The sequence below is a fragment of the Scatophagus argus genome, unplaced genomic scaffold (genome assembly GCF_020382885.2).
Source record: "Scatophagus argus isolate fScaArg1 unplaced genomic scaffold, fScaArg1.pri scaffold_28_ctg1, whole genome shotgun sequence".
In the NCBI taxonomy this organism is placed as follows: domain Eukaryota; kingdom Metazoa; phylum Chordata; class Actinopteri; family Scatophagidae; genus Scatophagus; species Scatophagus argus.
Window position 1 is genome coordinate 5736 of NW_025421230.1, and position 9826 is coordinate 15561.

At 42.0% G+C, this 9826-nt stretch overlaps 1 long non-coding RNA gene across 2 annotated transcripts; it reads right to left on the minus strand.

Moving 5' to 3' along the window:
* Nucleotides 1-744: 744 nt before the first annotated feature.
* On the minus strand, nt 745-6257 carry LOC124055934. Of its 2 annotated transcripts, XR_006842878.1 has the most exons (5): nt 6231-6257; nt 5589-5669; nt 5408-5476; nt 4627-4700; nt 745-824 (listed from the first exon to the last, which is right to left on the minus strand). It is a non-coding gene; the product is annotated as an uncharacterized LOC124055934 (long non-coding RNA). The 2 variants fall into 2 exon arrangements; XR_006842877.1 differs by lacking the exon at nt 6231-6257 and having other exon boundaries at nt 5589-6185.
* Between the last annotated feature and the right edge of the window lie 3569 nt (nt 6258-9826).

Sequence of the window (9826 nt, forward strand, 5' to 3'; positions counted from 1 at the left end):
CTCTCAACCAGGTCTTTCCCATTTAGAAGCTTGTAAGGAGATGTTGGGGTTTTTACTGAGTACATCTCAGTATGAAACCCAACATCTCAGCATGAGACCCTTTGTACAAGTAAAAGGGCCTTTACAGACGGGTGTTGAGATGTTGGGTTCATAACACCCAACATCTCCATATTGTACTTGGAATCACCCAACATCTCAATGCTGTTTCCTGACCTGTTACCCTAACTCTACAAGAAAGGTTTTAAAGTCTTGCTAAGTTTGTCTAAAATGTATTACCATTTACTCTTAAAAAACATAAGTCCACATGTTTGAAATGTCTTTGTTTTATTTGAACATTAAAAACAGAACTGTAAACAAACACATTGTTTTCTTTATCAAAACCAGTCTGAATTCTGTTTGTCCTCGAGGGTGTGGCAGTTGCATATGCCGGTCCTCTTTTGTGACTCAGTCTTATCTTTTTGACTGTTACACAAGCCAGCATCTTTGAAATGTCTCCATTTTATTTGAACATTAACAACAGTACTGTCAACAAACACATTGTTTTCTTTATCAAAAACAGTATGAATTCTGTTTGTCCTCGAGGGTGTGGCAGTTGGTTGTTCTGATCCAGTCTGCAATTTTGGGCTGTGGCACAAAAATGAAACAACAACATTTAGGGCATGTGTCAAATCTCTGATTTTAGCTTTCACATCTAATTTGGTGTGAGATAAACCATAGCCAATTCATGTACTATATAATACTCACCTTTGGTCCACTGCAGGTGCTCACACAAAGTTCAATGCATCTATATTCCTCAGCTGTTGTTCAATCCAGGACCACAGCTCCTAAAGATAAAAAGTTGATTATTTCTTTTTTTATTATTGAAGGCACACATGCAGAAATTGGCTTTTTACTCTCACTAACATCCTGTTGCTGAAGTTTTCACCACTAGTACATACATCGGGTTGAGTCTAACACACTGAAATGTAAAGCAAATCACTGATTTCTAGTCCTCAACACCAAGAACACTCAAGATTTTCTTTTCCACATTATGAAACTTAGTTACATCAGGTTTCTTTAACCCTCTAAACAGCAGCGCATTGTAAGGAAACATGACACCCTCTTTCCTATTGGTGAAAAATGCATGATTTCAACCAGTCAGATTATGTGTATGGCAACCCATTTGGTTGCTAAGGAAAAGCTGTGGGAGAAACGGCGGCTAATGAGAGATAGTGATAGCAATAGCAGCAGCAATAGCGAGTTTTGATATGTGAGAGATTTATGACATTTTTGACATTGTTTGGAGTGTATGGTTAGTGAGTAGTGAGTGTGTTTAGTGTATAGTTTAGGCGACTACTGAATGTGGAGCAGGCAGCGCAGCTCTTCTTTGAGCTGGGAGGTGCAGAGTGAGACGCGGAGCCAGAGCCTGAGCCAGAAAGTGAAGACTTTGACGACAAAGAAGATGATCCCTCTTTTGTTTTGGAAGAGGAAAGAGAGAACGAGGAGCCACCGATGTGCGCACAGAGTGCTACTCGGAGGTCTGCACAGAGGAAGGGACGGCTTGGCACACCCACCAGGTCCAGATGTCCGCTGACTCTGGCAGCAGAGCCACGCCTCCTCTCTGGGCCTTGGAAGACAAAGGAAGATGCTGACACTGCCCCATCTGTAAGCAGGTTTCAACCATGAAGAACCACCAGGAGTCCAGGTGGAGACACTTTCCCCCCAAAGTCCAAAATATCTTTTTCTGTCATTTTTTTTGCCATTGACACAGTTAGGACAAGCTGCTGTAACACCAACAAAAGTGCTGTAAAAAACTGGGAAATAGGGAAGAAGTACAATTGGACTGACATAGAGACAGAGGATCTACATAAGTTTTTCTGTCTTCTGATCTACATGCCGTTGGTGTCGCTGTCAAGTCTCCAAGGTTACTGGAGACCGAATCACATTTTGTCTGTGCCTCTTCTAGCCAAAGTGGTGACAAGGGACAGGTTTCGCTCCATATTTTGGAACATCCACCTCAGTGATCCTGAGGAGGATCTAGAAAACGACAGCAAGAAGGGAACACCAGGCCATGACAAACTGTTTAGAGTCAGGCCTCTTTATCATGACATTCTGAGTGCCTGCCAGGCTTATTACCACCCGAGAAGAGAGGTGGCTGTGGATGAAAGGATGGTGGCAACTAAGGCAAAAACAGGCATGACATGAAGGACAAGCCAACTAAATGGGGATGAAACTTTTTGTATTGGCTGAGTCAAACAGTGGCTACACCATCAGATTCAACATTTACACATAGTCTATAACTGCAAGTGAGCATGGACTGTCTTATGATGTTGTCATGAACCTTATACAGCCATTCTGTCTTGGCATTGGGTACCATATTTACATGGACAATTTTTACACAAGTCCCAAACTGTTCATGGACCTGGCCAGCATGAAGTTTGGAGCATGTGGCACCTACAGTGAGAGCAGAAAAGGATGCCCCAGAGGGAGGGCAAATGCGCTCACCAAAAAATGTGAAAGAGGATCTGTGAGATGGATCAGAGAGGGCCCACTTGTTTATGTAAAATGGATGGACACACAGGAGGTGTCTGTGTGCTCCACCATCCATCCTGCATTTTCAGGAGAGACAGTGCCAAAAAGGGTGAAGAATGGAGATGGACACTGGGCTGTGAGAGACATTCCCTGTCCTACACCAATCATGGCCTACAACAAGAATATGGGTGGTGTTGACCTGTCAGGTCTGTGATCTGCCCCTCTGTCTTGTGGTGGACAGGAACTGCTTTTAAGAGTGGCACAAATAACTCGTGGTGTATTTTTTTTGTGACACCTGATTGTGTTGTAAATAGCTGTACAAAAAGGCATTTACTGCATTTTAAGATAAATTGTTGTAAATAACTTGTTTGCTAAATTTGTACATATTTTGTTGACATTTACTTGTATATAGCTGTATATTGTACTGTGTTTACTGTACCTTGTAAACTGTTTAATTTATTTTACCTCTATATTTTTTGTTTTTGCACACTTTTTGCTTTTTTCACTGTTCTGTTCTTGTGAGCTGCCACGACAAGTGAATTTCCCCACTGCAGGATCAATAAAGTTCATCTTATCTTAAATAACTTGTTTGTTAAATTTGTACATTTGTACATTTTGTAGAAATTTACAATTTATATTTGCATTCTAAGATATAAAAATGGTTCGTTAAACATGTTTGTTTCACGGTGAAAAATCAAACTTTTTCCCAAAACAGACAATTATATTAATTATAATGATAATTATATTATCGGGAATGAAGCACATCACAGGGATGAAGGGGAAAGACAGCAGACATCAGGGAGCCTGGACAGAGCAAACCAGTTTAACCAGGTTTTAACAGTTTAGCTCACCTCCTGCCACCCCATCGACACCCCCAGCCTCACACACCCACACTGTCCCAAATGGCTCGACCCAACCCCCAGCATTCTCCTGCACAGCACCCCTCTATCTGCCCCTCCTCTCTCTCCCCCACCTCCTCCTCCTCCACGGAAGACATCATCAGCCAAACAGTGACTACAAGTTAGGAGGCAGCTGGAAAAAGTACATCAGCGGAAGGCTGCAGTTCCTGATGGCATCACACCTAGGATGCTGAAGACCTGTGCCAGCCAGCTGTCTCCTGTACTGGGACATCTGTACAACCTGAGCCTGGGTCAAGAGAAAGTCCCGACACTGTGGAAGACGTCCTGTCTGATTCCAGTCCCCAAGAGGTCGAGGCCATCTGACCCGGCAGACTACAGACCAGTCGCCCTCACATCTCATGTGATGAAGGTCCTGGAGAGACTGGTCTTAGCCCAGCTGAGGCCACAGGTGAGGACGTTTCTTGACCCCTTGCAATTTGCCTACCAGCCCCATTTAGGAGTCGACGATGCTGTCATCTACCTGCTGCAACGAGCCCATTTGCATTTGGATGGTGGGGGGGGGGGCACTGTGAGGATCACATTCTTTGATTTCTCCAGTGCTTTCAACACCATTCAACCTCTGCTACTGGGTGAGAAGCTGCGGCTGACTACTTGACAGGCAGGCCACAGTTTGTCCGTCTGGGCAACATCCTATCTGATGTGGTGGTCAGTGATGTACAAGCTCCACAGGGAACTGTGCTTTCTCCCTTCCTCTTCACCTTATAAACCACTGACTTTCAGTACAACTCTGAGTCATGTCACCTGCAGAAGTTTTATGATGACTCAGCTGTTGTCGGGTGTATTAGAGAGGGAGAGGAGGGAGAGTACAGGACACTGGTGGACAACTTTGTAGAGTGGTCCGAGCAGAATCACCTGGGACTGAATGTCAATAAGACCAAAGAGATGGTGATCGATTTCAGGAGGAAGAGGGCTCGCCTCATGCTCGCCTAGTCAAGCGAGCATGAACTGATGAAGCCTCTTGGATGAGAGGTGAAACGTCCTCAAAGACAAATAACTAAGTCCAGTTGCATTCGATTGAATTTCCTTGAGATAACCATGACCTGGATGAATGCGAATATTCACTGGCTTATCTATCTATCTATATATACACACAGGACTCGAGAGGGTTAACCACCCAAGGTCAAGCAGACAAGTCATGGCTAAGAGAACACATTCAGAACCACCACGCTACATTGACCACAATGAAGGTACTCACATTTCATCTTTGACATGGCCCTCCCCATCAGCTTTGCAGACATCAATCTCTGACACGTTCTCCTCCCTGGGTTTCTGATTGAAAAGATACATTGTGGAATTTGTGCTCTGCCTTTTGCATTTAAGGTGCTCATACAGAGAAAATGGGTAGTTTTCTTCTGCTCAAATGTCAGAATGGTTCAAGCTTTCATCAACACATTCAGTGTTTTCAGAGTAGTAAGACAGTGTCTCTTTATTTTGTAACTAAAAAATCTCAAAAAAGCACACACTTACTGTGGGAAGGGATCTAGGATAAACCGTGGTGAAAACACTTGGTGTGACAAAACATGGCATGGAGACGAAACAAAAGCATAAGCAATTCCTGACATGAAGACAATGCAAAGCACTGACAAAAGGTGCTGGGGAAACAAAGACTAAATAGACAGGACAATAAGACACAGGTGCAACACATCAGGGAAGGGCAAGCAATCAAGGGGAACTAAAGCAAATATACATGAAACAGACACACAGGGGAAGTGACAAAAACCTGGAACATAATAGATAGATAGATACTTTATTGATCCTGAGGGAAATTCAGCACATGACAAGACAAACATGAAACATGAGATGAGGACTAGAAATCAAAAGACAAAACATAACCAAAACAGGGCGTGACAGATGTCATAACATAAGAACTTTATTGATCCTGCAGGAAATTGTTGAAATTTCCTGTCATTGTGTGTGAATTAGTGTAAAATTGTAATTCATGTGCACAACATTAAAACCAGTTTACTACCACTCACCTTCTTTTCATCACAGGCACCATGCTTCCTGGATTCAATCGGCTTCCTTTTTAAAGGAGAGTACAACTCCTAAAGATAAATCATGAGAATTTGTTTAACTCAGGGCTCACAGAAAGATATTGGGTTTAAATATAACTGTATTTCATGTACACAGTACTAAACTCTGCTTACTAACACTCACCTTTTTTTCATGATGGGTTGTCACACAAGGCTCAATGCACCCATTCCCCTCTGACTTTTCTTCCTCCAAGGAACACGGCTCCTAAAGATGAATCGTGAGATTTTGGTTTTCAGAAGATACATAGACAGAAGTGTTTTTTTTTCCCTCAATAAAAATACCAAAATGTTTCACCATCAATACATTCAAAAGGTTCAGGTGGCCAAACTATGAACTGTATAATAAATCACTCATTTTGGTTCACATGTACCGCACAAGTTTATTGGTGTTTAGTTTAGTTTAGTTCAGACTTTTTCAGATATATTTGGCTGTTACTAACAAGGTCCTCCTGTTCAAGGCCTCATACTCAAACTCTTTGTCCTCAAACTTCAGCCCTTTGTCCATGTCCTCGTGCATGATCAGACGTCGCTTCTGGAGCGATACCGAAAATCATTATATCGATGTAACTTTTTAAACATGTGAAGTGTAATGAGATGATTTCAGTTAAGAAAAGGTGCTGCTGCTTCAACATCAATAACAGTATAAGTCTGATAAAAGACCCAGCTAATTTAATCTTGAGTTATTGAACTTGGCATAGACGACTAACATACTCTTAAAATGAAAAAAAAAAAAATGTTGCTTAACTGTTGCTTAACATTTCCTTACCTGTACACTGTGCTGGGAGCTTTCATAGTCACTTGTGCAACGGAATTTATGAGGAGGGAAAGTATCCTCCAATATTTCATTGCCAAATTGCTCCTCCTTCTTTTTTCGGTGGCAGTAGTAAATGACTGCAATGACAATGATGATGCCCACAACCACACTGACGACAACTGCTGCTATAGTACCGTGTTCATAATTTAAAGTCAGCTGTGATGTGACACTGAGTGTAAACTTGCAGTTGTCTGTACCAACAAGGTTTTCAACTTTGCAGAGGTAGGTTCCAGAGTCTCTCTCTGTGATTTCATCCAAATACAAATCGCCTTGTATAGTGTCAATAACAGCATTCTGAGGCAACACTTGGTTTCCGCTTGTCTTTGACCATCTGTACTTTAGAGGGGGACTACCTTCTGAGGATCTGCATCTCAGCCTCAAATCTTTTCCTACCACAGCTTCACCTGCAATGTAACACATTGGCTTACTTGGCTTCTCCATTACTGACAAGATAATGTGTTTGAACTGGATTTCAGGTTTTCCGTTCAGGGTTGAATGTTTCACCTTGCATTGGTAAGTGCCTGTATCTGTAAGCTTCACATCGGTGATTGCTATTGAAGCAATGCCATTTTGAGGATGAGGAGATGTGAAGTAGACCCTACCCTTTAAAGGATCATATAAATTATTATATGTCATGGTTCCAGTGTACCAGATAATGATCTTGTCATCTTGCTCTCTTTGTGGAGACAGAAAGTTCCACTCTATCTCAATGCGTTCCCAATTCTCAGAGGCAAGGACAAACTCGCAGTTAAGGATCACATTTGAATCTCTACCTATATAATAGTACTTAATGTGTGAGGTTATTTCTAGAGCAGAAGTTGGTCCTGTGGTATAAGGGTGACATATTATCATGATGACAAAAAGCCATAGCACAAGCTTCCTGGATAAATAACTTGAGAACAAGGAGGTTGTCAGGAGATGACGGTGTGGTTGCATCATACTGATGTGCTTGCATATTGGGGTGGGCTGCAGCTTACTGTCTCTGTAAAATTAAAAGGTTGGGGTTAGGAGTTTGGGTGTAGAAGTTGGGCCTTTTGTCAGACTTATATTCATATGGTAGAGTTAGCACAATGAACTCAGTCTGAGGTTTTACAGTAGAGGATCTTTTATAGTGAAAATGGATGTCTGTTTATCTTGATATAGAAAATGGACAGCTTCACCTGCACAAATTTCAACTACACCTCATCCAACTCTAGCTCAGAAATTTCACACAAAATAACATTAAAGATAGAGGAAAAGTTGGGCTACAATGTCACAAGAGAATAACACTTTAGCAAAAACTATCGAGGAAAAGTGGGCAAAAACTTTGCACTAAAACTGCACTGTAGCAGAGCAGAAACAAAAAAGTGGGCTAAATACTGTGCTAAAGCATAAACAGAAAGGGAATTTACTCTTACCTGGACATGAGTGGCCAGTCCTGAAAATATCACGGAAATAGCCCCCGAGGTACAACCCTTCCCCTCCCCCACCACAGCCCAGCCCCATTGTCAGCAGCCAATCAGAAGAGACATACAACTAGTTCACATGATCAAGAGAAAGGGTGGGGGAGGGGCAGGGTTTCTGGGAGCGCTTACTGGGAAGATGGAAGGGGACCACCTTCTCAGTATAGACCACCCAACATATCCCCTTAAGAGCATTGAATGTAAAAGCTGAAGCAAAAAAAGCAAAAGCTTAGAGAGACAACTAACAGAGACACTACCATCCATCATCATTATTTTCACCCTTTCTACCGCGTTTTCCCTAGGCTAGTTCTGTTCAGGGCCCACACAGGGGCACCTAAACCACTGGGGTTCAATTCAGCTTCTCCCACAGATCATACAGTGTTACTGCAGTGCCAACATTTATTTTACATTGTAGTAAATGTCTACAATTGGCTACAGATCACCAAAAGTCACCGGTCAACCCGATAAGGCCAGAGAAGTTAAACAAAACACTGGCCAGTTCTGCAGCCAGCAAACCCGCAGGTCGACTTTGCAAGTGTATTACTGAGGCTTGATCATTCAAATATGGGCGCATGGACTTGCGTTTGCTCTAACACTGAGGTCTAACTGAACACCATGAACCATGACCTGTCTGTCCACCGCAACAGAGAGTGACCTAAATTTCAAAGCAAAGGTCAGGAGGTCAGGTAAGACCACCTTCTCATTATAGAAATCCAAAACACCCAACATCTACACTTAAAAGTCTTTAATGTAAAAAAAAAAAAATAACACTGAGTTGAGCTCCAAATGGCACAAAAGCTTAGAGAGAAGACTAACTTGTTCCGTTCAGTTCCGTTCTTATATTATTTTGCATTTGTTTTTTTATCTGCTTATAAATATATTTCACATTACACATTTCTGATTGCACAACTTTAAAATTTTCTTTCAATTCTACATTAGACATTTCACAGAAAATAAGACTCAAAGAAGAAGCAGCAAAAGGTGGGCTAAAACTTTTATATATAATATATATTTACATGAATGTGTATCTTACCTTCTGATTAGATGCCATGATGAAGAAGTGACTTTAATGTCTGCAAAAACACTCTCACATGAAAAAATCAAAGTCAGTCTGTAATCCTTTAACAAGCCCATGGAATCAACCAATCAGAAGAGACTCCTCATCAACTCATCAGCCAATCAGAGCCATGGCATGTGAGCCATCTCCCTGTGGAGAGTTTAGGGCCAGTAAGTCTGATGATGGCAGGAGTAATGGATGCACCCAGTGACCAAGTAAGCACGAACCTACTTTTTTTCACATGAATTTTCACAAAATTTCATAAGCCACTAGATGGGTTTTAGGGATAAGTCAGTCTTTGACACTTGACTACTACTTTGACTACTGCAGACAGAATTTAAAATTTTAAGCAACGCGCTCCTTGACACCAAAACAGTGTCAGCCACAGGTGAGACATCATTACATACATCATCTTCATTGTAGCCCTCAGTGAGGAAAAAACGAGGACGCCAACCAGTTTGAAAACCTGCACCTGGGTGCGGTACCTGCCAGGTTCTCTATACAGAAATGCAGGTCGTGAAGCAGCTGCTAGAATGCAAGCTTAAGAGGAACCATCAGCCCAAGTGCCTGCAATCTTCAGCCAAGCGTTCTGTGAGTGCTGTTATTCCTCCTATGGAAATGATGAGTGTGAAGAATTATGCCAGTTGTGCTCAGGAAATTGATGAATGTGTTTGTTTTTTATTTCAGGTAGGCAAATATGGTCGGCGTAAGCACTTTTTGCCCAGCAAGGCACCACATTATGGTAAATATGTCCTGTCAAATTATTTGTCTTCACAGAAAGACAGAAAGTAGGGAGGGGGTGTTCCAGGAGAGGATGAGGAAGGAAGATGAAGGAAAAGTGCAGGAGACAGAGAGTAGGGAGGAAACTTTGCAGGAGAGGGTGACGAGTGAAGATGAAGGAAAAGTGGAGGAGACAAAAAGTAGGGAGTGGGTTTTACAGGACAGGATGTGGAGTGAAAATGAAGGAAAAGAGAGTGACGCACTGGAGACGCACTGGAAAACACGAGTTTATTTCTTCTTTCATTGTTAAACTGCTGGTCTAAACAAAT